Source organism: Theropithecus gelada, chromosome 10 (genome assembly GCF_003255815.1).
Source record: "Theropithecus gelada isolate Dixy chromosome 10, Tgel_1.0, whole genome shotgun sequence".
Lineage (NCBI taxonomy): Eukaryota > Metazoa > Chordata > Mammalia > Primates > Cercopithecidae > Theropithecus > Theropithecus gelada.
Window position 1 is genome coordinate 28,729,075 of NC_037678.1, and position 27,995 is coordinate 28,757,069.

Genomic DNA, 27,995 nt, shown 5'->3' on the forward strand with positions numbered 1-27,995 from the left:
CGCCCTGCGGTGAAGAGTCTGCTGTGTGTGGGGATCTGAGAGGACATCAGAAACCTGAGGGGACCTGGGACCCAGATCAGTCTGTGTCTGATGTGATACCATTTTGTAAATGAAGATCTGGGCCCAGGTGTGTGGTGCAGTTGGGTGTAAGGAGGAGAATTTTCTGTTTATGTTCTCGCGATCTGTGAGGGGCTGGGCATACACACTCCCTGGTGGTCCACAGGATGCAGTTGCTGATGCTGGAACTAATTAGACACAGGTGGGCTCAGGCAGGCCCTTCACCTGTCCCTGCTTACCTGGGGTTGAAGCCACTAGGGGGTGGTGGCTAAACTGCCTCAGCTGTCTTCCCAGTGCTCACCTTGCAGCCATGGGGAAATTAAGCTTCTGTCACTTCCATTGATCCTGGATCATCCTCAGTGCACCCAGCAAAAGCAGGTTGACTGTTTTCTGGAAAGTTCTGTGGGAGCTCCCCATTTAACTCAGCCATGCAGAGCAGATGACGTGGCACCCCTTTCAGGGGCCACCTGGTTGTTCTCAGGCTCTTACACCAGAGGAAGACAAAGACCTTGGCATAGCTGGGGTGTCCGCTGTACCGGTGGGTAGGTGTCTGCAGAGAACAGGTTTCCTTGAATGTCACCACACGTCACAGCATGTTAACATGTGACAGCAATGCATCAGTAACATTTTTTGGCTCATCAGTCTGCATAGAGAAGCAGCTGTTTGCCAGATCATTACATAAAAACTTTGCGCAACACTTGCTGTGCCTTCCACGTGCTGACTCATCACATGTGGCAGTGTGGTCTTTCCCATGCCCCTTCCTGCTCCTGGTTCAGGCCTTGTTCCTTCCACACCATGGCATCCCTAGGTCCTCACCGACCCTGTGTTGTTCCTGCTCTGGGCAAGCCTTCTGCTACTAATTAACCTGATTCCTCCGTCTCTTCTCTCAAAGTCACTTTGTGAACCTGAGTTTCCACCTCAGTTTGCTGTGAGAGTCAGTGGCTGTTAAAAGTCATCCTCTCCTTCACCTGTGTAATGGCCATGATTGGCAGTGAAGGGCTTCTTCTTACAGAGCACCTGCTGAATGCTAGTGGCTGGGTGATGGAGATTCAGTACTGGAAATTCCATCTGTAGGATACACAGTTCCCTCAACTTCTAAATGCATCGATAGGTCCTGCCCACACACACATCGGTGGGTAGGGCCATCATCAGCTGCTATCTCCCCTCTATCAACCCAGTGCCCAAAAGTCATAGCGCCCTTCCCCTTGATGGTGAAAACATCAAATGGATTCATCACTTGAGCAAGGTCTTACTGCATGCAATGAACCTGGTCCAACAGTGCACCAGAAACTTGAGTTTTCTTGTGGAACTTTTGTTGGGTTCCAAGGAATACTGCTTGAAAAATGTTGGATCAGAGAGAAATAGCGACCAAACATCAGCATGGGAAACTTAAGGGTCCTGGTTGGTAAGGAAATTAAACAACTGTAAGAGACATTCTTGTGCAACTGGGAAACATGACTACTGTCTGCATAGGAGAGAGCTGTTAGTATTCTCACTTGTGATAATGAGAGAGACAGAGACCCCAGTACGGCAGTGTCCACAGTTGTTGCATCCTGAAAGAGTATATATAGATATGTGCTGATAACAGTAAATCTGTAAACTTTAGTGTATACACATGATTTCACGATTAAACCAGTTGTACTTTTTTTAAAAGGTGGTATGGACCCAAAGAGTGAGCAGCAGCAAGATTTGTTGTGAAGAGTGAAATAACAAAGCTTCCACAACGTGGAAGGGGACCCAAGCGGGTCGCCCTAAACCGGTTGTACTTTTAAAGAAGGAAATAAAGACTGAGACATCCAAGTCAGAAAAGAAATCCCAATAAGCCTGGCCCTAGAGACTGGAATCAGACATCTCTCCTGGGAAAGGGCACCACCTTCACCCAGGATCTTCCCTTCACAGCTACAGTCCTGGGCCATGGAGCAGAGGTGCAGGTCCCAGGCTTGGCATCCAGGGTTTCTTAGTGAGCTCCTCAGAAAGCAGCCCAGAGCCCAGAGATAAAATCCACACCAACAGGGCGCTGGAGGCACATCCAGTCAGGCCTGACCTACCTGGGGAAGGTGATGGGACTTTGGGGACCCTGGGAGGTCAGTGTGCCCCAAACACCATCCCCAGGTGGGACCAAAGGTAGTGTCTGTGCTTCCTCTTCAGTTTTTGTGAAATATCAGCACAGAAAGGACCCTGGGACCAAAAGGGGCTGGGTCTCCAGTCCTCCTCAGGCCTCAGGCACCCTATCAGAATGTGGGGGTCAACTCATCTGGAAACCAGAGGAGACATAGCCCCTGGGGCTTCCACTGAACTGGTTTCACCCAAGGAAAAGAGAAATTCCACACGACTGTGCCCTCTGTGACAGCTCTCTCCTCCCCTGCATGACGTATGATTGCATCTGGGGCCATGTGCTGTTGTGTGGATTTCTAAACTGTTGATGTACACCACAAACCTGACAAAGGTCCCTGCAGCTCTGACCAGCATCCCCCTGTCCACTTCTCATTGGACACATGCAGGCCCTGAGAGGATACAGAAGCCGCTCAGAATCACCAGCCCTGTAGGGGTCAGGTTAGGACCAGAGAGGACACCTGACCCTGAGGTCTGACCTACAGCTGCTCAGAGGGCAGGTGAGAATGAGAGCCAGGCCAAGGTGGGACAGTTCTGTTGCAATTCCTTATCTGTCTGTGTTACTATGAGTCCCTGCCAGTTGCTCCCACTGCTATTATCTGCAGCACAGTAATAGCCTCATTGAGGGTCTGGGCCCCACTAATGGTCAGGATGGCCATGTTCCTTGATTTGGAGCCTAAGAATTGGGCAGAGGTCCCTGAGGTCACTTGTTGTTATACTAGATGACCAGCACAAGGCCTGACATGGCATCTGCTGGTTCCTAAAGGCACATTTATCCTGAGGTTATCTCCAGTGCATGTGATCATGGTTGTCAGTCTCAGGGCCACCAACACTGAGACCAGCTGTCTCTGCATGTAGGAGGCACAGGGCTGAGAGAAGAGAAGAGGAGGGGAGGGAAGGGGAGGGGAGGGAAGGGGAGGGGTGGGGAGGGGAGGGAAGGGGAGGGGTGGGGAGGGGAGGGGAGGGGAGAGGAGCAGGAGAGGAGAGGAGAGGAGAGGAGAGGAGAGGAGAGAAGAGAAGGGAAGAGAAGAGAAAAGAAGAGGACTTGAGGATGAAAGGTCCATTTACAGAAGATCCCAGCCCAGAGCTGAAGTCAGGGTTTGGGCAGGCCAATTGCAGTGTAATATATTGAGTAGTTTAATGGAGGGTCTTTCACCCTTTGTAAAATGTCTTTTAAAATATTTTCACATTATTGCCTTATACATTTTTCACAATTGAAATAATTAATGTTTCCTATCTCAATATAAAAATACATTTTTCTTAGTGTTGCTGAAACTTTAACTGGGTAGCAAGATGTGGTTGAGGGGATCCCAGGGTACGTGGGGGCCAAGGATTGGCATTTTATGGTCAGTGACAGTGCGGTTTGGTTGCCATAATGCGTAGCTGAGCCAAAAAGGAATCAGAATAATCACACAAGATCATGGGTGTGGTCTAGGGGGTCCTAGTGTCCCAGACTGGAAGCAGGTGAGCAGCCCTCCTCTACTTATTATTTTTTTGAATGAGCAGAAAGCTCCATTTGAGAAAGACTGTGAGGGCTCCTGAGCCTCGGCAGGGGTTCTGTGTGATTGTGGCCACACAGCTCACCATGGGGTCCAAGTTGCTGATATGCTAGGCTTGTTCTGAAGCATACTCCCGGGTGACCATTTCTAGCAGCTCCCCAATCACATGGCAGGGATGTATTTGTGACTTGAGGGACTAGGTTATGAGGCCCAAGTAAGTTGCATGAAGAGTTGGCCAAATAGTCATGACCCAAGCCCTGGGCCATGCCATCCTCTCACCTTACAGCCTTGGCCTCCTGAGGGGCTCCCTGAGATCAGCTGCCTAGGAGGAGGCACTTACACTGGGGTTACAGAGGTTTCTACAGGACATGCAGCCACTACTGGTGTGGACAATACTGTACTCCACCTGGCCTCTGAGAATACCTGAACAGCAGTAGTGGAAAAACATTCTCCTTAAAGCAGAATTTTAAGCAGTGAAAATGGTTCATGTCACCTGCAAAGAGATGAGCAGAGGTTCCTAATTCGTGGGCTGTGAAGGGTCCTAGAAGATGGTCAAGTATATTCAGGGGCTTGGGAGAGACACAATAAGAATGTTGATCACAAAGATGTCTGGGTAGAGATGTGTCGGTAGACCTCCTCTGGTGGGCAGAAAGCATGAGAATTTTTTTCCATATGCAAATACTCACCAAGTGTGATGTGAAAAGGAAGTGATTTTGTTAATCAGGTAGTAGAGTAACCTGTTCTATGGACACCAGGTAGCGTCCCTCAACCACTCCTGTCATTGTCCAATGGGATCCATAAAAAAGTGCCCATGGTGGCAGGGATAGAGGCTGACAATGGGCTTACCAATGTGAATTTCCACTAACTGGAGCTGGCCTGGCTGAAGCAACTGTGGAGTGACCATCTGTCAACAGCAGAGACCAACACGGAGATTCCTACAGGATGACCTTCTCTGTGGAAAACAGTCAGGGGCCTGCTTGATATTAATTTCATTAGAGCTCTTCCACCATGGCAGAGATAGCTCTTTTTCTTACTAGAATTGACATTTACTCTACACAGGATTTGCTTTCATTGACAGAAGTGCTTCTGCCAAGACTGTTATCTCTTGATTATAGAACGACACACCCATCATGATGGTATTCCACAGGAGGTTCTGACCAAGGAACTCATTTCACAGCAAACAAAGGGCTATGGGCATTTTCTCATGGCATTCAAGAGTCTTACTATTGTCCCCAACATTCTGAGGCATGTGGCATATATGAATGGTTTAATGACAACTTGAAGACTCCATGACTGAACCAGGCAAGTGGCAAGTATGTGTAGGGTTGGGCAATGTCTTCCAGAATGGGGCATGTGCTATGCAGCAGTGTCCAATATATGGTGCTCTTTCTCCCACAGTCAGGATCCATGTGTCCAGAATCAAGGAGTAAATTGTAGTGGCTCCACTCAAAAATGCCTTTAGTGATCCATTAGCAAAAATTTAACATCCTCTCCTCCTGACCTCAGGCTCTGTGGGTCTAGAGGTCTTAAGTGCACTGGGGAAATGCATTCCCAGGGGATACAACAATGACTGCATTGAACTGAGACCTGAGAGTTCCCCACGTCCCTCTGGATATGCCTGCATGGATGTCTCCCTGTGTCTGTCTTTCCGCTCAGACCCTCCATCAACAACTCAAACCCCAGGCAAAGAAACAGGACAACCTGATCCTGCAAGGTGCAAATCCACTCCTGACTGACTCCTCTGCAGAGCCTGCCTGGAGGGCTGGAGGGAAGGGCAGCCTGGGGGGGTCTCAGATTGGGTTGAATTGGGTCAATCCTGCTCATGGCTTTGTCCACAGCCTTTGTCCCTCTTCTATTTCACAGAAGAGGATGAAATAGAGAGGGAGGGGTTTATGTCTCACTTCCCCATATGCTTGTGTCACTGTGGGATGATTACCACTGCTGTCTGCTGATTGACAGTAATAGTCAGCCTCATCTTCTGCCTGGGCCCCACTGATGGTCAAGGTGACTGTTGTCCCTGAACTGGAGCTAGAGAATCGCTCAGGGATCCCTGAGGGCCTCTCACTGTCTTTATATATCACCAGCACAGGGGCCTGGCCTGGCTTCTGCTGGAACCACTGAGCATATTTTTTTGCCAGTGTATCTCCAGAGCAAGTGATCCTGGCCATCTGTCCTGGGGACACTGACACTGAGGGTGGCTGTGTCAGCTCATAGGAGGCCTCAGAGCCTGCAAAGAAGAACAGGAGAGGGGGCTTGAAGATGAAGGACCCATTCCCAGGAGTCCCACCCAGAGGCTGTGTCTGGGCTTTGCTCAGGATTCAGGGTAGGCTAAACTTGGGATCTGTGCGGACTGAGCCTGGGGCAGGGCCAGGGGTCAGCACCTGTGCAGAGAGTGAGAAAGGGGAGCAGAACAGTGGTCCAGGTCATGGTGAAACACCCAGAGCTCTTCCTCCTAGAACCACAGCACAGCTGGGCTCCCCAGGCCGCTCTTATTCCCTCTCAGGCTTTTGGGGGCAGTCAGTGTTTAGTGTTTATGCAAATTTACGTCCTCTGAGACTCCTCCTGGAGAGATGTCACTCAAACCAGCTGCAGGGGCAGCACAGGCAACAGGAGGAAGAAGCAGGGTCTCAGATTAGAAAATCAGCTGCAGCCTTCAAGCCCTGTGATCACAGTCACCTTTCTGGGAATTGATCTCATGACCACTGTCCCAAACCTCGCTGACCTGGGGTCTGTCCTGGGCCAGGCTCAGCAGAGCTGTGGACCTTCCAGGAGGTTGGCCACGGGGCTGAGCTGGGCCCTGCTGAGAGATCATGATGACACTTGACTCAGCAGCAGGTGAACCAGGGACCCATCATCTTCCTCCTGCTGGTCCCTCAGACTCAGTCCCCTCTTGTTCATTCCATTTAAATGCTGTGCTGTGTCATCAGGACACTTACTAATTACTTCAGTAGGAATAGTTGGGTCATTTAAGCAACCACACACCCCTGTGGAGTCAACAGGGCCTCTGGTCTCATTTCAGCCATGGTGCTGCTCCTTCTATATCACCCCTCATTGCCACAAGAGATTTAGCATTGACACCCTCAGCTCAGCCAGAATTTATATATGTTTTTCTCATCAATGTTTTATGAAAACTTGCAAAAAGCAGCAGAAAACCACACTGGACTGACAATCTAACTTTAGGCCCCATGGTCTCTGCACAGCACCTGAGCTCCAGAGGGTGGGTGGTTCCTGGTTACTCCAGCCAGGCTCCTGGTCGTTGTCCCATCACTGAACATGGACAGTGCCAGGGTCAAGGCTGTGGCCTGAAGCAGGGGAGGAGCCCTGTCCCTCTGGAAAGCATCTCCTGAGGGATGCTCCTGAGGATGCTCCATGCAGGGATCAAAGCCCCAAAATGCTTCACCCCACCCCCCTGTGACTCCCCTGAGCACAGGAGCTGCCCCCTGAGTCAGAGTCCACCTGGAGCTGGAAGGAGAGGCAGAGGGAGGAGGGGGCCGGTATATCTGGAAGTGCCCAGGACAGAGGGCACAGCTCCCCAGGACAGTGCTGGACAGGACAGAACAAGGCCCTGAGAGTTACAGGAGGCTCAGGCAGCCATCCTGGGTGCACACTTCTCAGAGTTTGTGCCGGGAGGATTTCTACACTAGTCTAGTCTGTTTTCCTGATGAAACTGGGACTCTCCTGCTTATTCTCAGCTGGGGGCTGCTGTTCCCACCATACGGAAAACAAGCTCTTTTGAGCCCCTTTCTTGGAATCCCTGCAGAGGAAAGACAAGAGGTTCCATGTCTGAAACCCACTGAAGCCCATTGAATGACATCCCCTCATCAGGTTTTAATTAATATGACATTCATTGCTCTTCTGTCTTTTAATTTTGAATGAAGAAAAGGGCTTCTTCAGCTCAGTATAAGCCTCCTCACTTTGCAGCAGGTAACACTGTGGCCCAAAGAGACTAAGTGGCTCAGGAGAACAGAGAGCAGTGGGGGCAAGTCCAGGAGCTGACCCAGGTGTCTGGATTTCAGAACCTGGGCACTTCGGGGCAGAGCTTAACCAGGGTGGGCAGGGAGGGGGCATCAGGGCCAGGCAGGCTTCAGGGATGTGTCCCGTGAACACACTGACGTCCCCTGTCATAGCCTAGCCATGCTGAGGAGCCCACCTCAGCCTGCATAAGGTGGGAGATATACCCCAGGGTAGAGCTGGAGAATCTGTGGGGATTGGGGGCTGCTTTGGATGCAGGGCCTGGCCTGGCTCCTGCTGGTTCTCTCTGCACTGTTGCCTGCTCCACTGTCTCCTGAGCAGGTGGGGACAGGTGTCTCACGGCCATCTCTACTGGGGGTAGCTGAGTCTTTAGCAAACAACAGAGCCTACAGGTTGAGGAGACTTTGGGGCTCATTTTCAGGGTCCCATCTCCTGAAGCATCACCTGGGCTGAGCTCAGGGTCAGGACTAGGTTTAGGGTCCTGTGGGGGCTTTCCCTGGGGCAGCATCTGTGCAAAGAGTGAGGAGAGGTAGCAGGTGAAGGGTCTAGGCATGGGGAGACATCCTAGAATTTTGTCACTGTAGCCCACAGCTGAGTGTGGTTTCCTCAGGTCTTCTCCATACTCTCAAAAGTCCCCATGAAAATGCTCCGTCCATCAGCTCAACTGGAGAGAACTCAGCAGGCTTCAGTGTGGGCTTCATGGGGTTGGTTCATTGGAATTCTTCTTCTTCTCAAGTCTCATAGGGGAGTGATTGTCTCTGCTTATTTGAACAATCTCAAAGGAATGCCTGTATCCCATACCCACGGTTGTCTGTGAAGCTCACAGGGTGGGAAGGTGTCTCCGTGTTGCCAGGGCCCTGGCCATTGTTGTGTCTCAGTCCCCCTTCTGCTGCTCTGTCAGGACCAGACAGGTGTGTACATGTGGCCCATCCTGGACAAGGTTCTATATAAGCATAACGATATTTGATGACACTGACTCAGCAGTGACTATGGCCTGTGCCTTGCCTGTTTGTGGGCCTTGCACATATGAACTCATTTAACCCAGAAGCACGTCTGAGGGAGAAGGTAAGTGAGAAAAATAGAAAAGTTTTGAGTCTGGGACATTTGACACTGCCAGCACTCCCTGGCAACACCAACATGCGAATGTACAGACGTGCACACACACTCACACAGCATATGCATTTACACACAGGCACACACACCAACTCACAGGCATATGCATTTACACACATGCACACACACAGGCATATGTATTTACACACATGCACACACACAGGCATATGTATTTACACACACGCACACACACACAGGCATAGGCATTTACACACACGCACACACACAGGGATATGCATTTACACACACGCACACACACAGGGATATGCATTTACACACACGCACACACACACACAGGGATATGCATTTACACACACGCACACACACACAGGGATATGCATTTACACACACGCACAGACGGCACTGTTTTGTGTACAGGAGAAAGGGATCACATCTTCCAGCCTGCAGTCCTGTTCTCTGGGCCTGCAATTGCAGACACCTGAACCGTTCTGAGAGACGTCACCAGAATGTGTCCCAGCAGAACTCCTTTGTGATGGACATTACTTTCCTGCTTGCCTTCTTACAGCTGGCCTTGCTTGTGATGTCCTAGTGCTGTGTGAGATGCTCAGTTTTGCAGAAAGAGTCAGGACAATCTGCTCAAGACTGACAATCAGTTTTTGACCTGTGGCCATTACAGTGGGCAGCATGGAGGCCTGACTGGGCAGGCACAGATGGATGGGCATTAAGGCTGGGCTGGTGCCACTGAAAGGAAGGGACCCTGAGGACAGAGAGCAGGGGAATCGCCTACTGTTTCCTCCAAGTCAGTCCATTGAACACAAGGGGAAGTCAAATGGGCTCATAGAATACTAAGGCCACAGCTGCATTGACCTGGGCTCAGGATAACCAGGGACTATGGTTGGAGGAGAGAAGCAGATAAGCATAAATTGAATTTAATAATCATGAGCCATGGAACATCTTTGCCGGTGTTTGGTAAAAAATAGAGCTGATACAAAAAATAGAACAAAAAATAACACAAGTTAAATTGTTTTAAGAACAGAGGATGTCCCTATTATGAAAGATATATTGGAAACAGAAATGGTATAGTCAAAAGAAAATTCATCACATATGCATATTAAACTACTATTTCCAATGTTACCATTAAGCATCCACATTTTCCTGTGCAAATAAAGAGTCTCCTAAGGGTTATACAAAAGTGCATTATTTTTTCTATTTGATATTGAGGTTCCCCTGTGGGGTGAGGGTGGTCTTGAGTGTAGGAAAGAAGAATATTCCATAGGATGTTTCCTTATTCCTAAAAAATAATTTCATAGGAAAAGGTAGTTTGCAGCATAAACATATTTCCACCAAAAAGGTCCTGTTCTTCTTCTGGCAACTTGGCTTGGGATCTTTATGCTTTTAACATCTCAAGCTCTCTTCCTTATCCCATTGTTAAATTCTGTTCTAGAATTTTCATGGAGTATCAAAATATTCAATACATTCAAAACTTAAACTATTTATTTATTTCTTATTCTCAGAACTTGCATGTTCTCTTCTGTTATTGGCTTCAGTCAAATGCTGATATTAGGACCCTTCTCTCTGATCCTGCCCTGGATATTCCAGCTTTCTTGCCCACCTGCCCATCCCTCTCCCTCAGACTCTTGCCTTAGGAGGAGTCTATTCCTGATATGTTAAAGCTCTCCCAAAACTCAGAGCAAGCAATGCAGATAAAATTTATGTGACTGTGACACAGGGCTGTCTTGGTCAAACCCATGAGCCCATCAAATAGAGGATGTGAGCATGTTCTTATCCAGTGGAATACTTCAGCCTAATATAGGAGGTGAAATACAGTGACCCTCACAGAGAGATCCCCACCTAGATTATATGCTGGTGGAATTTTCAACCCTCAGACAAATCTACAAACCAGTGACTGTTCAAACACATCCTGTGACCATCGCTGGCCTGACACTTGATTTTGTATGGTCCAGAGAGATAGTGACTTTTATCATTTTAAATGATTATGTTGTCAATGATGCTGTAAGTACCTGAGAATCACTTTAGGATTGAAAGTTGATTCTTGGACCACAAAGACTAAAATAATTCTTTTCTAAATTTATTTTTATGCTTTTTAATTTAATAGAGATGAGGATTCACTGTGTGGCCCAGACTAATCTCAAACTCCTGAGATCAAGCAATTGACCTGTCTAACTCTTCCAAAGTGCTTGGAATTACAGGCGTGAGCCACCGTGCCTGGTCTCAAAGACTAAAATTCTTCTTATCTGGATATTCAAGAAAAAGTTTATGAAATCCTAAAAAAGGAAAAACTACTGAACTCTTTCTGAAAAGGCCCAAACTTAAGCAGAAGAGGAGACTCAAAAATAAAACTGTAACAAGGTAACATTTTTGAGTCTGGTAGGTTGGCAAAAATTTACACTTTCAACAATGTACTCTGAACAAGTACTTCCGGCTGGCATTGAAAATTGGAAGAACCCGTCTGGAGGGGAATCTGACAACAGTGGGTGAAAATTACAAGTACACATCTTTCTGACGCAGCCATTTCACTTTTAGAAATGAATCCTATGCTCATATTCACACAGGAACTCAAAGGAGGCCACATAGGGCTGTTCACTGCACTGTTATTTCTAAGATCAAATTTGTGGCGATAACCATTAGAATGTAGTTGACTAAAATTCTACCCACAGTGTGGGAGATGGTGATGCATTTAGGGTGGAGACATTCCTGAAAAAAGCAGTGACTGCATCAGTCAGGCAACTCCTTGTCACTGTCCCTGCATTTGAAGAGCTAGGAAGAGTTGCACATTCAGGGACCGACCACAGCACACAAGCATCAGGAAGCTGTCCCTGTCCTGGATGAGAAACCACAGGGCAGGTTTCCTTTTGGACTTCATGGTGGAAAGGGATGGAGCTGAGAGAGGAGAATTCTCAAGGCCGTGCTGCAGGAAGCCCCTTGCACAGGGTGAGGAAGCATCTTCAGAGCAAGAAGGAAGCCTGAGAACCCAGGGCAGGTTTTGGTCTCAGTTCCCCATGAACTTGGACCACTGTGGAAAGTGCTACTGCTTGCATATGAGCCGCAGTAATAATCAGCCTCATCCTCAGCCTGGAGCCTAGAGATGGTCAGGGAGGCCGTGTTGCCAGACTTGGAGCCAGAGAAGCGATCAGAGACCCCTGAGGGCCGCTTACTGACCTCATAAATCATGAGTTTGGGGGCTTTGCCTGGGTGCTGTTGGTACCAGGAGACATAGTTATAACCACCGATGTCACTGCTGGTTCCAGTGCAGGAGATGGTGACCGACTGTCCAGGAGACCCAGACACAGAGGGAGGCTGAGTCAGGGCAGCCTGAGCCCAGGATCCTGGAAAGAGGGAGAAACATACTCTAGTGAGTCAGTGCTGGGCCCAGGTGAGCCTGAGGAGCAGGAGACCAAGAATCAGCCCAGAGGTCCCTGAAGCCCCTTCCCTGGAGGCGTCACCTGTGCCCTGAGTGAGGAGGGTGAGGAGGACCAGAGCCCAGACCATGGTGGAGACGTCCTGAGAGCGCTGCCTCCTGAGACCCCAGCACTGGGCCTGCCCCCAGCCCTGTGTTATCTCCTCTGCCTCAGAGGAGGGCGGGGCCTCCATGCAAATCTGCACCCTGAGCTCCTCTCCTCACCCCACCCTCCCTGGGCCTGGGCTCAGAGGCTTCTGCTTCCCTGGACAGAAGGGCTCAGCTGAGGAGATGAAAATCCTTGTTTGTCTATTCTGATGGCAGGATCTTAATTATTTCATACGTGATTTGCTCAGGAGAGAAAGATCTGCTGAAATCCCTTTCTTGAGTAAGCTCCTGGCCCTCAGGGTCTCTGCTGTGAGGTGCCTGTGTCTCTGTGGACCTCCAGGCCTGGGCACACCGTGCAGTGCCCTCTGCTTGGCACCCACCTCCAGGCTGTCTCTACTGTCAGGAAATGGGACTGCCCATCCTGTGGACCCCTCTGCCAGGGGGTGTTGGTCTCTGATCTCCCCAGCTGCAGCTTCGTCCCATCCCCACCCACAAGCTTTTTGCTGAAGCATCTGTCACATTGAATCCCTGGAGCACATCAGCCGCCCCAGGCAGTGCACCCACATCCACATGGGCACATGTAGGAGGGACTCTGTGGAGGGAACAGGAGCACCGACCAGGGCCGCAGTCCTAAGCCTGAGTCCTCTGCCCCCAATCCTACCCTTCCCACTCATGAGCAGGTGACTTGTCCTTCCCAGCCTCTAGTTCTCAGCCTGAGAAATGGGGACCACAGAGTCCACTCTGCACACAGGTGATCTGTGGGGATATGAGCCGGCAGGATGAAGGGAAAGTTGTTAACAGGCATTTCTGTGTGCACCAGGGTGATATTTATTGTGAATGTTTGATTTATTGAAAGATTTCTTTCCATTTTACTGTGATTTATGTGTCAGGTCACAGAAATGCATCTTTCCTCTTTCTTGGTTTCCCCCATCGGAGCACATGCTCAGAGCAACCTAAAGCTGACCCCTCTCCACCCGGCAATGCTGAAGACACACACAGACACTCCATAAATACATCATTGCTTTTTTCCTCAAAATAATTCTAATATCTTTCCTCTTTCCCCATTGCCTATGACAAAATTCTTTTAATGTTTCATATTAAAATAAATATTAATGGATTCAAGTTCCTCTTAAATATAACATACACTATCCTGTCCTCCCATCAGATTCATCTCTGAAACCAGGACAAGTGCACAGAGCGGCTATTTGAGCACAAGGAAAGGAAACAATACTCAGTGGTTTGGGATGGCCCCAGCAGATGAAATACAACAGAGTCAGTGTGAGACTCCTGGATTTCCTCAGTGTCCCCGGGCTGGGATCCAGGCAGCCCGAAACTTGAAGGGGCACAAGCCCAAAAAACAAAAAGAGGTCCAGAGAGCCCTCTTATTCAGGATTAAAGATAGGAAAAGAAGCTTATTTGGCTCAAAGTGAAGGCTCAGTCCCCTGCACAAACAGGTGGTTCACCCCTGGGTTCTCATCTCTTATACCAGCGCCCCTCCCTGGGTTCACACCAATGTCCTATGGATGGAGACAGGGCTTCCTGCGCCAGGTCACTCCACAGCCCCTGTAACCTGAAGGGGTGCAGACCAGCACTGTCCATTCACAATATGATGTGAGCCTCATGGGAATCCGAATGTCTAGTCATTGAACTAGAAATACAAGGAGAAGAAGAAATTGGTTAAATAATATACTTTGTTTACCTAGCATATCAAAAAAGTATCACTTTCATATGTAATCTAATTACAATTATTTAGGAGACATTTTCTATACTTTGCATGGCTACTGTTATGTTTTGAAGAATCTGTGGGGATTGTGTGGTTGATGGAGATGTGAATGGGTTTCCTGTTGACAAGTGTGGGCTGTGGTGGCTTTTTAAGTGTCAACTTTGATAGGATGAAGGAGGGGTGGAAAGAATGATTTTTTTGCACTGGGTGTGGGGGATGTAGGTGGGCAGTGTCCATCCTGCAGCTCACCCTGTGGGTGCATCTGTGGTCCCTGCATGGGGTGAGGCTGCTCCTCCTGCCCCAGGTTTCTGTGCAGGGAGATCTGACTCCAACTCTCTCTCAGAACCCAGAGCACCAGGTGAGTCAGGCTCCCTTTTCATTCCATACAAATGCAAGAAACACTCAGATCTCATTTGGCATGTGGATACTCACAATGCTGATTTAGGAATAAACGGGTAAGGTTTCCAGTGTACAGTGGCCTCCTGAGGTCCCGCATGGCCCATGTTGGGGATGGCTAGTGATCTTAATTTGGGTTCCCTGGAAACAGACTCTGAGAAGGGGAATTGCATTCACAGAAGATGTGAAAGGAGGTGAGGGAGGCAACATTAGGCAGAAGGAGACCCCGACCCACAGTGAGGTCTCATTATTTCCTTCAGGGAGCTGTAGAGCTGGGCGGATTTTCAGGTCCTCCTATATTGAGGCAGAGTCTTGAGATATGGGCCTCAGGCAGTCATGAAACCTAACCTCGCTGAGGAAGGGCATAAACCTGGAGGAGGCAGTTTTCTGCACTGAGCCACACTTCCCAGTGAAGGCACAGCTCTCAGCTGCCACAAGCTCCCAACAGTGCTGGATGGCTGAGCTCAGAAGAATCTGGGCAGATTCCACAGTGTCCACTCCACTGGTTTTTCTGTAGAGAATGACATGATTTGAGCTGTGCAGTTCTGGGGACTGATCCAGGATATTCAGGCCAAGGACTGGCTTGACCTGTGGAAATCCAGAGACCAGCTGAGGGATGTCTACCTCAGTCTGATGATTCAACCAGATGCCATTTCCCTAAATCACAGCTGAGTCCCCAGACCCCAATACATCCTGGTCAGCTAAGTCCTAAATCCACTCTTGATGCCCCCTCTTCAGAGTCTGCCTGGAGGGCTGGAGGGACTCAGGTCTGAGGGTCTCAGATCCAGATGAACTGGGCCAGCCCTGCTCATGAATTTGTCCACAGTCTTCCTGGCTGGAGGAAATGTCCTATCCTGGTCATTTCATCTAAATGATGGATTGTGTCATTAGGACACTTGTCACCTATTTCAGTGAGAATAGTTGAGTCATGTAAGGAACCGCTCACCCATGTGGAGTCATCAGGACATCTGGTCTCATTTCACCCATGGTACTGATCCTTCTAGGCCATCCCCTTCCCCACAGTGGACCAGCCATTGCCATCCTCAGCTCTGCCATTGTTTATTTATTTTCCCATCAAGTCTTTATGTAAATTGGTAAAAAGCACCAGGGTTCTCTATCTAGTGTGGTTTTCAGGTGCTTTTTCAAGTTTACATGAAATATTGATGGGAAATCCAACTGTAAACCCCATGGTCTCTGTGAGAATCCCAGGGACACAGTCTTTGCACAGGGTGTGGGCTCCATAGGGTGGTGATCCCTGGTCCCTGCAATGAGGTGTATCCTGTCACTGAGTCAAAGACCATCTGGTGGCCAGAGCTGTGGCCCGAGGCAGGTGAGAATCCCCTCGGAATCCCCTTCCCTGTGGAGACCATCTCCTCATGGAGGCTGAGGATGCCCCATTCAGGAATCAGGGCCCTGAATGCACCACCCCACCCACCTGAGACTCTTCTGAGCACAGGAGCCACCCCCTGAGCCAGAGTATGCCTGGAGCTGGAAGGAAAGGCAGAGGGAGAAGGGGTGGGGGAGTCTCTTGAAGTGCCCAGGACTGAGGACTCAGCTCCTCAAAATGTTGCTGAACAGAGAGGGCCAAGACCCTGAGATTGGCAGGAGGATCAGGCAGCCATCCTGGGTGAAGGACTCTGGCCCTGGGATCTCCATCTCCTCACACTGTGCCCTCCTCCTAGAGCACCCAACCTCAGGGGAATCCCAGCACTGTAGGAGCTGCCTAGGCTGACACCGGGCCCAGTTGCCTTGGCTGCATTTCCCAGGTGACACCCTCATGTTCCCGTCTCCTGTCAGTGTCCTGGGTGAACACTGCATAAATCTAGCACTCAGGATGGGGTTACTGCAGCTCAAGGGGATAGGATGCACTTTACTGGGCTTCCATACTGAGGACTGATCCTTGGACTCCTCTTGAGCCTTCAGGGTTGGCCTCCTTCTTAGGCTCCTCCTGGGCAGCCACAGACTCTCTTCTGACTGTAACTCTGCTGCCCCCTGCTGGTCAAGAAAAGGGAACCCATAAGCTTCCCTCCTCCAGGTGACCCCAGAACACCTGACACCTGGGAGGCTGAAAACTATGGAGTCCAGCCTCAGTCTGTGCCATATGTGAACCCTTCTGGTTCAGCACAGAGAGGTGGCATATATGGTTGCAGGGAGGTGCAGGTGCAATTCTAGTAACTGATTCTCAGGTTGAAATGTTTTTTTCTGTTCCATGGTTTTTGATCACAGAATACAGAGTGCAGGATAAACTGTAGCTCTTCTGTGAAAAACCTAAGTCCAGTGAAATGCGGTTCTCCCCACATGTACTCCTGCTTCCCATGTATACTGAACACAAGATTGATTTTCACACCCCAATAAGAACAGCTGCACTGTAACTGGGAGCATCTGATGTTTCTATCAGTAAACCTCAGCTGTGCCTGAACCATCATCACCATCATTGTCATGGTATTTTTTCTATTAATCGTAAGATCAAGAAGATTAAGGTAGAAAATTATGACTGTAAGTAGGTGGAAACTTTCTGTGTTCAATCCACACACGAGAAACTCTATAGCATTCCCTAGGACTGTAGTTTTATCAGCATGGTTTCATATTTCCTTATAAACTTAAATATTTATCAAAAAGTTAACATTTCAGAGATTAAAACTGATATCTTTCTTCATAAGATTTTGATCATTTTTTACATATTTGATGTGAAACTCTGCTTCTTATTGCTAGAAGGCCTTTCCTTCTCTATAGGAATAATCAAAATTTGTTTTAATCAAGTTTAGACCCCTGTTGGATCACAGGCCCCCACTGGATTCCTAGGCCCCAGGTGCACCTCAGGCACAGGTGTACAAGCAGGCCCTGGGTGGACTTACCTGTGTACAGGTAAGGAGCTGACCTGGGAGGAGGGTGAGCAGCCAGCAGCCCAGTGGGTTCTGAGTAGATCTTATGGAAGGAAGGAGGCAAGGATATGGAACCTTAAAGAAGTGACTTCACTTCCTTGGTGACAGACCCTCAAAGAACTTAGAACTCTGGTAACCAGGCACCCACATCCTAGGGACAGCCCCGCAGCCAGCTCCCTTGGTGGGAGATGATCAGGAGAGCAAGATGTTCTCGTGCTGCCTCCCCACATCTTGAGGCTCCTGCTTCAGGAGGGCCCGGAGTGAGGGCCTTTTCTCACAATGCCCACGCAGGCTCATTCCTCATCCCAGGCACCTGTGGCTGAAGGCGCCCCCAGGTATGACAGGGAAGGCTCTATGAGGCCAGACCTCACCAGTGATCCCATCGGGGCCACATCTGTGCATTGCCCTTGGCCAGCTGGAGCCTCTGGAGTTCCACCAGGCACAGGCACATGGTGAGGTGGCCAGTAGTTTCTTCAGGGACAGAACTGGAGCTAGAGGCAGCTCCAGAACCCTCCTGCCCTTGCCCTGGGCCTGTGGAGGACCAGCCCATTAAGGAGCTGCCTGACTTCATGGCACCCGCTCTGGCCACTGGCCTCAGCCCTGGAGCTGAAAGCATGGCTTGAGCAAGAGGTGGAAGAGAGGGAGTGGCCAGCACAGCCCCAGCCAGCAGCTGCTACTCTGCTCTCAGTACTGGGTACTGTGGGAGGCATGGAGGCAGACACCCGGGTGTGTGGCCTGGGCTCCTCTGCCTCACTGGAGAGAGGCTTCTCTCATTTGGCAGAGCTGCAGCCCTGGAGCTTAGGGGCCTGCTGCTGCTGCTGCTGCTGCTGCTGGGGTTGTCTGCCTGCCCGCAAGAGGCGCTGGAGAGCAGGAAAAGCAGCCTGGGAGGAGGGGTTCCAGCAGCTCCTCCTGTTCCCAGAGGCGGATTCTTCTTCCAGGCTTGGAGGTCTGTGCTGAGCTGGGCTTCTTGGCTGTTTGCCCCTGAGGTACTGCCCAGGACAGGCTCTTCTTGGCAGGTGTGCAGAGGTGAGGAGGCTAGGGGTCATCTCCAAAGGGTATAGAAACCAAAGCTTTGAAACTCAGGACTTGTACCCCAGAAACACCATACCACGCCACCACCTGCCCTAGAATTTATTCGGTGTTAGAATTACAAGTTTCTACAATGACATTTAAATGAAGTTTGACTTACGTTTCTTACCTTTGCTTTCTTACTAACTTTTGTATCATTCATTTCCTGGTATTTTCTTCTATACCATAACACTAGACTACGCACAACACTGTCTGACTTCTCCATTTGGATATTGGTTAGGAATGTCAAAATTAGTAAGTCCACACGAAGCCACTGACACTCCTCAAACTTACTCTTCCCCATTCTGTTTAATGGCAACTCCCGTTTAATAGTTTCTCAGCTCAATATTCTTGGTGTCCCCTTTTAATTCTCTCTGTCATTGCAGCTCTGTCATTGTCTCTCTATACCTGTCTGGTTCTCATTCTCTCTTTCTCTTTTTTCTCTCTCTCTATCACACACACACACACACACACACACACACACACACACACATGCACACACACACACACACACATACACACACATTTTCAGATCTGACATGTGAGAATATCCTGCCAGCTTTAACTCTAAAGTGAAGTCATTCCAGATGGTATCTGCAAATTCACCTTCCCACCCTCACCACTTGGTGACTATAGTACTTCCCTCACAAGCCCAAAGCTCTACTGCAGAGATTTCTTGAGGAAATAATGAGAACTATTATACATTGTTATTTCAGGCACCCTCAAAACACAGGCTAGTGCTCTATGCCTAGTGCTCTATGCCTAGGATGTCCCAGGAAAGAATAAGAAAGAATAAGAAACGGTGCATGTATGGGATGGTCTTTGACAAGGGGGACCAGGACAGGCCCCTTACGCTTCACTCTCTCCTTTTCCTTTGAGCTTTTCCACATCAGCCAAATAGGTTAGGGACAGTGGAAGCCCCCTCAGGCTGGGCCTGGCCACCTGCTCTGGCCTCAGAATGCAGCCTGGCCTGACAGCTTGGCTGCAACTTCATGGCCAACCCAGAGCCAGAACCACAAAACTAAGCTGCTCTCAATTCCAGATGCACCGAAGCGACAAGATCACAAACACGTGTTCTCTTAACATGCTAACTATTAGGGAGCAATTTTTATTCAAAAGTACACAATAAATACAGTTTAGCCTTTTGAAATACATTTTCTTGTGGCTATTTCAGGTACACAACATGTTGATATAGTATACACATATACTAAAATGGTTACTTTGTTTTTCATAAAATCCACTTAATCAAAGTTTATGAAGCCTAAGCTATATATATATTCATGGCTATGTTTACCAATTGACTCATAAAATTTAAATATTGGATGCAGGTAATGTCTCAGTATTTATTAAATGAATTCTCACCTTTAGTAGATTAATAAAGATTTCAGCTACAGAAGTATTGATGCCCATGGAAATTAGAAATTCTTGATGTCAACGAGGAAGAAGGAATGGACTCAGGTTGACTCTTTCCTGTGGAGCCATTTTGGAAACTCCGATTCTATAGAGAGACGATCCACTTTTACGCAATTTCCAGGACAGAGCCTCAGCGATGTGAGACAGGGGGATTTTGAGAGAACACTGAGTCTGTCACTCAAAATCTCTCTAGCTCAGCAACCTGAGGTATTGAGGCAAAAAGGAGGAGCAGAAAAAAAAAGGTCAGGTGCAGTGGTTCACGCCTGTAATCCCACCCTTTTGGGAGGCCGAGTCAGGTGAATCACCTGAGGTCAGGAGTTCAAGCCCAGCCTGGCCAACATAATGAAACCCAGTCTCTACTAAATATACAAAAATTAGCTAGGCGTGGTGATGTAGGCCTGTAATCCCAGCTACTCAGGAGGCTGAGGCAGGGAGAATTGCTTGAACCTGAGAGGCTGGTGTTGCGGTGAGCTGAGATCGTGCTATTCCAGCCTGGGTAACAGTGAGACACTGTCTCAAAAAAAAAAAAAAAAAAAAAAAAAGGAAAGGAAGAGAAAAACAATAGCTTCTTCTTGTTCTTAATCCCTCAAAAACATGTTCAGATCTTCTCACAGTGGTCGTCACTGCTTCAGAACAGAGATGCAGAGGAATAGCCCAGCCAGGAGAGTCATCTTCACCAGAGCATGGTGGACACAGGGTTGAGTAAGATGCAATTTTGGGAAACTCCCTGTAATGACTTCTGTCCAGGTTGGTCTGCACAGTGTCGGATATGGGTTGCATTTAGGGCAAGAACATCCCTGAAAACAGCAGCGAATGCATCAGTCAGGCAGCTCCTTTTCACTGTGTGCCTGCATTTGAAGAGCTGGGAATAGTTGCGCATTCAAGGACCACAACACACAAGCAACAGGAAGCTGTCCCTGTCATGAATGAGAAACCACAGAGCAAGTTTCCTTTTGGACTTCATTGTGAGAAAGGAGAGGAGCTGAGAGAGGGGAATTCTCAAGGCGGTGCTGCAAGAAGCCCCTTGCACAGGGTGAGGAAGCATCTTCAGAACAAGGGAGAGCCTGAGAGTCCAGGGCAAGTTTGGGTCTCAATTCCCCATGAACTTGGACCACTGTGGAAAGTGCCACCTCTCCTATGTGAGCTGCAGTAATAATCAGCCTCATCCTCAGCCTGGAACCCAGAGACGGTCATGGAGGCTGTGTTGCTAGACTTGGAGCCAGAGAAGCCATCAGGGACCCTCGAGGCCTGAATACTGACACCAAAATCATGGGTCTGAGAACTGTGTCACCCAGTGTTTTGGGGTCAAGAGCAGAAAGGCTTTGCAGCAGGTGCAGGTGGGGGAGTGAGTGTCCTGGTATTGGGCCAGAGAAACTAGTAGAGTCTACCATAATAGAGGAACTGGACATAGGAACTGAAACTTTGTGCTTAAGGCAAGGCTTCAGTGGAGAATCCTACTGTAGACCCATGGGATTTAGCAACAAGTCTATGTCATGTGCAATAGAGAATTATTTCCTTTTGAAAACAACCTCTTCTATGTTCGGGGCTTTGTTACATCGAGAACCACATGAGACAACAGTGACCACGCAGCCAGACTTGTGAGATCCCCTCAGTCATGAGCTCAGGCAGGGCAAGAAATGATCTATAGTGAGATGGATGGGGCACAGGTAGGATGGAGCAGGAGCAGAGCCCAAGGGCACTGTATTCCTCACAAGTAGGTTCTTCTCTCTGTTGTTCCAGTGCCTCTTCCTGGGTTCACACTTCCATCTTCTGGTGGAGATGGGGCTTCCGGCACCAGCTTACTCAACAGCATCTGTCACCTGAAAGAGTCCTGACCAGCTGTGTCCCATAACGGTATGACACGATCCTCCTGTGACCCCTAGTGTCTAGTCACCACATTAAATATAAAAAGATGAGACAAATAAAATAAAAATAAATATGGCTAAATAGTATATTTTATTTATGTCAGTAAATCAAAATACTATCATTTTCACATGCAGTATGTGTGATTACTTCTGGGGTCCTCCTTTTCAGTTTACTGAACTGATCTCTACAATAGTTGAATGATCCTGGAAGATGAATTTGGATTTGTACAGATCCAGACAGGCAATAGTGGCATTTGCAGTATCTGTGCCAGATGGGGATCTCCTGGAACAGAATGCTATGGTTGCAGGTGCACAGTTACATCATTGAAGCAGATACTGAGGTCTTGTCTATTCCCCTCAGAGAATAGGATCAGAATCAGTGTGCATTCACGTGGGATGGACAACCATATACATTCACACTTTTTCTGCCATGCATCATTAGCTCTCCCTTCCCTGTCATGATATCACCCATTGTTTTCTGTGCCCAGAGCAGGGGGACTCTGCAACAGGTGCAGGCAGGGTTGTGAGTGTCTGGCTGTTGGGGCCAGAGAATCCAGCAGACTCTACCATGGGAATTAAAACCTCCTGTACGTGCTCAGTCAGGACAATAAATGATCCACATTGAGATGGAGGTGGCACACGTAGAATGGAGCAGGAGCATTGCTCAAGAGCACTGTCTTCCACATAAGCAAGTTCTCCTCTCTGTTGTTCCAGTGCCTCTTCCTGGGTTCACACTTCCATCATCTGGTGGAGATGGGGCTTCCTGCACCAGGTTACTCAACAGCACCTGTCACCTGAAAGACTCCTGACCAGCTCTGTCCCATAATGGTATGACACAATCCTCCTGTGACCCATGGTGTCGTCACCACATTAAATATAAAAAGATAAGAAAAATAAATATGACTAAATAGTATATTTTATTCTTGTCAATAAAGCAAAATACTACCATTTTCACAAGTTATCAACATGAAATTATTGATGAGATAAATTACATAGATTTTCATGGCTATTGTTATTGTAATTTTTCTGGAGATCAATGATTTGGGGACTGTGTAGTTGATGGGGATGTGAATGGGTTTTCCTCTGTTGACCAGGGTGGACTGCAGTGGCTTTTGATGTGACAAGTGAGCTATGTCTTACCTAGTTCATCACATCTACATATCTCTTTGGGATTAGAAAGGAGCGACATTTGCAGAAGATGTGGCAGTGTCCACCCTGCAGCTCACCCTCTGGGTCCATCTGTGGTCCCTGAGTGGGATGAGGCTGCTCTGCCTGCCCCGGGGTTCCCTGCAGAGAGATCTGACTCCAACTCTCCCTCAACCCAGAGCACCTGGCAAGTCAGGCTCCCTTTTCAAAATTCCATAAAAATTCAAGGAACCATCAGATTGGGCATTTCATCATATACTCTGAAAATTTAGGACAGAAGCCAGAGTGTTCAGTGTATAGTGATCTCCTCAGGTCCCTGATGGCCCATGTAGAGGCATTTGGCCATCTTAGATGGGGTTCACTGGAAGCCGGCTCTGAGATGGAGATTTCCACGCACAGAAGATTTAGGAGGGAGTGAGGGAGGCAACACTGGGCAGAAGGAGACCCTGACTCATGACGGGGTTGCCCCTGAGGCCTCAGGCATCCACACAGGGAGCTCTGGAGCTGGGAGGCCCTTCATTCAGTGGCATCTCAAATTGAGGCAGGGACTTGAGACTTGGTAGATTAAACCGAACCCCTCCGAGGAGGGACATAGACTTGAGGCCGCTTTCTGCAAACAACAGCACTTCCCAGTGAGGGCACAGCTCTGAGCTGCTGGGCTTCTCAGCAGTGCCAGGTGGGTCACATGGAAGAGGAGATCTGGGCAGACTTCACAGTGTCCCCTCCTCTGGTTTGTTCTGTTGGGAATCACAGGCTGCCACACAGCCTCAGGCCCAGGACCTCAGCAGAGCTGGGCAGCAGTTCTGGGGCCTGATCCAGACAGCAGGTCTAAGGACGGGCCCAGTCCCCACCATATGACCATGCAGGGGCAGGATGTGGACAGAGGTTGCCTCTGTCTGTCTTTCTACCCAGGCCCTCATTGTCTAACTCACACAACAGCTCCAGTCACCAGATGATTCTAGTGCTTCCAGGCCATGTGTATGCCTGATGTACACCCTGCAGAGACTCCTGGAGGGGGCTGGAGGGAAGGGCAGCCTGAAAGGCTCAGATCCAGGTGAACTGGGCCAGATTCACTCATGGTTTTATCCACAGGCCTCCAGGGGCTGGAGCAAGAGGGTGGCAGAGGCTGGGAGGGTGTTTTGGTCTCACTTCCCCATCTGCCTGTGTCACTGTGGGATGTTTACTACTACTGTCCCACACCTGACAGTAATAGTCAGCCTCATCCCCGGCCTCGACCCTGCTGATGGTCAGGGTGGCAGTGTTCCCTGAGTTGGAGCCAGAGAATCGCTCAGGGATCCCTGAGGGCCGTACGCTATCGCTATAGATGACCAGCACAGGGGCCTGCGCTGGCTTCTGCTGGTACCACTGCACATTTTTACTTCCAATGTTGTCTCCCCCACAGGTGATCCTGGCCATCTGTCCTGGGGACACAGACACTGAGCGTGGCTGAGTCACATGATAGGAGGCCGCAGAGCCTGCAAAGGAAAAGAAAGAAAAAAAGTAGAGGTTAACTTGCAGGTGAAAGACCCTTTTTGTGAAATCCCTGCCCTGCTGTCCGGACAAGCTCCAGAGAGTCTGAGAACCCTCAGCGTATCCCCCGCAATTAGCCCCAGTGCCAGTGGCCCATGGACTTTCCTGTCGTGTGGAGCCTTTGAACGGAAAACCCACTACTCTCTCCTGGCAGGTGCTGCCTTCATGCCCTCACGAGTCTTTGAGCAGAGTGTGGGGGGATTTTAGCCCTACCAGCGTCTGACCCTACAGCAGGGTCATGACCATCCTGCCCACCACAGGCAGGGCCCTCCTGAGCTAAGAGTCAAGGCCACACTGCACCCAGATCCCTGGGGCTGGGCAGGTTCGTGAGACCCTGGGGGCAGCACCTGTGCAGTGAGCAAGGAGGCCGAGGAGGAGAAGGGTCCAGGCCATGGCTGAGGCACCGCCAATGCTGCTTCCTGAGGCCCAGGCTGGGCAGGTTCCTCCCAGGCCTCTCTTATCTTCTTACTGGAGAGAGCGGCCTGTGATGCAAATCAGCAGAGTTAGGGGCTGCTGCTGGAGAGGAGATCTGTTGTTTCCTAAGAAGGGCTCAGCCCCAAAGGAAACAGAAGGAGGAGGGATGGCCCCTGCTTACCCAGCCCCTCAGCCCATGCGATTTTCCTTCACCCACTGGTCCCATGGTCCGGGCTCACATCTTTACCTAGGTTGTGCCCAGCCTTGCTCTTTGGCTGGGTTGGTCATGGGAAAGCTCAGAGGTGACTTTCCCTATTTTCCAGGGGATATAAAGTCCTTTCTATGGGATAGAGTTTGGCTGTGGTTCAAGAGGTTGCCAGAGTCACAGTGGTGACAGGGGAATTATCTGGGGTCCACAGTCCCCTCATCCATTCCATCCTTGCTCAGGAGGGAGGTGATTCGCTTTTTTCTGCTTCTCTAATAGTGTCCTGATTATAAATATTTTATGTCAGACATGAGACGTACAGTATAGGCGAAATCCATTTTGAAGTCACATTCCAGAGCCCAATGCCGGGACCCTCTTCATTCTCACTCATGTCCAAGACACTTCCAGAGCCCAATGCAGGGACCCTTTTCATCTCCGTCAGGGGACAGCACAAGCCTTGGACAGGTGCAGGCCCCACTCCAGGACACAGCTCTTCTGTCCTAGAGGAGAATGCAATCCTTGGTTGCCAAGGGCACACAGAATTTTGGAAGATCCATGGGATGCAGTAAGTTTCTGCCTCAGCTGTAAGTTCTGTGCCAGGTCATATGTGCTGTGCCTCAGTATCCCCAGGGTGCTGTCAGGACCAGGGACAGATCAGGAGGTGAAGGAGATTTTTGCTTCATGAGAGAATGAGAGGGGGCTGCAAACTCCAAGACCCAGGAAATGAATGTTTATTATAACTAAGTTGTCTTCAGTTGCTGGGAAAATGTATCAATGTATACAAACTTCAGTCAGTGAAAGATTAATGAGTAAGTGTTTTGTGCTCATAAGGAAATCAAGAAATGTGAATTGGCAGGTTCCCCAGGACAGAGTTGGGGAAGACCGGGGACAGTGGATGTTGAGGGGTGGCCAGGGAAGGAGAAGCCGCTGTGTCTGCAGGATAAGGGCTCCCCAAGCAAGAGCAGGGATGTGGGACACGTGTGAATACAGGATGGGATGACATGTGTGACTGTGAGACGGGGGCCATGGCGATGGGAAGAGGCAAAGTTCCTGAATGTGTGTCAGAAAAATAGGGATCATCTCCAAGAGTCAGATCTGAGAACCAGGAAGTCAGAATTTAAACATCGGTGTCAGGGACAAATACTATAAGAAAAGAGAACTTCATTCCCTCCGGATCTCAGGTCATGGTCGCTGACCCTCCCAGCATGTCAGCATCTCCGTGATGCCAGGCCCACCCCATCCAGAGGTGTTTTTGCCAGGTTACTCTCTGCTGCCCCCTCGTGGCCACCTACGCTGGCTACTGGAGGCTCAGGGCCCTCCTGGGTCCAGGTGTAGCTTCAGATTCTGCTGCTCAAGTCCCTGATTCCTTCATTCATGGACTGCTGACCTCAGGGAAGAAATTCCTCTTCTCTGTGTGGCCGCTTCCTGCCTCAAGACCCAGCACAAGGCGCTCAAGATTCCTGATGGAAATACAAACACTTCATGTAGTAGTGGAGGTTTCAGGTTCTTTCTCAGGCTCTTGCGCGTCTCTTGGGTGGTGAGTGGTCCTGAAGGGGGATTGGGCCTTGGTCCTGAGGGATGCAGGACTCACAGGTGGCTTTGACTGGATCTGGATACAAATACAGGGCCAGCGTGGGTTGGTGGTGACTTCTGCAATAAAACAGAGACAGAAGCTCATTCACCCAGCAAATATTTCCCCCTGACCCACTCTGTCCTGGCAAGACAGCTTTTTAGGAATTCAGCATGAGGAAGACACAGTCCTTGCTCTGAGGAGTTTCCTGTCCTATTCCTGGGTCAATGCAGTAACCAGTGTGTGGGTCCAGACCAGGTCCCAGCCCCTCCCTAGTTCACCTGGCCCTGAAGACACTCGGGGCAGTTGGTCCTGGTCACTCTCCTGTACCCGATGCCCACCAGTCAGCCCTGTGGGGATGCCCCCTGCTGCCTGTGTGTCTGGTCCTGAGCCAGCTTTCTGGGGCCCCACTGGGTCACTCAGCCCTGCTTTCCCTGAAGTTCTAGAGCTTTGCTGACCCAGAAGCAGAGAATTCAGGGAGTGCACTTGACAAGGAAAGGAAGGGCCTGTGAGAGGGAGTGACAAAGTCAAGGCCACTGGGGAAGGAAGAAAGAAGAGCAGGACCAAGGAAGTCCTAGAGCCTTAATGATGAGCTCTTCTGAGTGTCCTGGGACCCGCCTGGACTTGGGGAGGGGACATGGGAAAATCCTGAGCCAAATTTTTGAGGTCCTGATGCAAACAGCTTCCCCTCATCAGTTCCTCCAGCTGCCTGTGGGGAGTGCAGCTCCACCTGGACATGGAACCAGTCAGGGCCTGGGTGGGCAGCCAGCTCCCTGCACTCATTGGCTGATTAGAAGACTCAAAGGACGTTACTCCAGATTTTAACCAAACATAGGCCTTCTACCTGACACATTTTTAACATAATGTTTAAGGATTAGGGATCCCCTACAAAAATGATCTAGCTATGTTAATATTTTATTATGTCAATTAATGAGTTGTAGATATATTAATACAATAGTATTAATGTATCTTGGTGCTTTTTTGAGCAGAGTATCATTTTCTTTTCCATTTTTCCCATTTCCATGAGGTGTGGGCACAAATACAAGCCATGAGCATTGGTATGGGAAGCCTCTGCTTTTCCTGTTCAATACGTCCCACACCTGACATGCTTACCTTATGCAGGTGTCCTAAAGCGCATCAAGAGAAACATCGGTTGAAGCTGTAGGCAGAGAAATGTCACCTATGGTATGATTTTACCCAAGAGCCACACAAGGTATTTTCTCATGGAGCAAATAGATGATGCTCACATGCAGGTGACTTTGCACAGGTGTGACTGAGTCATTCCAGGTCAGATATGAGCTGAGCAAGTTTGCTTCCCAGTGACCAAGGTGGCTTCTGTCCCGCTCACCCCTCTGAGAAGCTCCCTCTTTGCTCCTGGTTCTTCCTGCTGGGAAGATGCTCTTTTTTGGGGGAAATGCAGAGCTCGGGCTGTCATGGGAGAGTGAAGGGACCTCGTCTGTGGGCTTTGAACCTCCCGGACTCACAGGTCCTTATTCTTCTCTGGATGCAAAATTATCAGGCAGCAGAATAACAGAGCAACGGC

General features: G+C 49.4%; 1 pseudogene and 1 gene segment (V, D, J or C); one reads left to right on the forward strand and one right to left on the reverse strand.

The window, feature by feature from the left end:
* LOC112633745 overlaps window positions 1-27,995 on the reverse strand; it is a 674,114-nt gene that overhangs the window by 247,537 nt on the left and 398,582 nt on the right.
* On the forward strand, window positions 17,691-18,226 carry LOC112633127 (annotated as a pseudogene).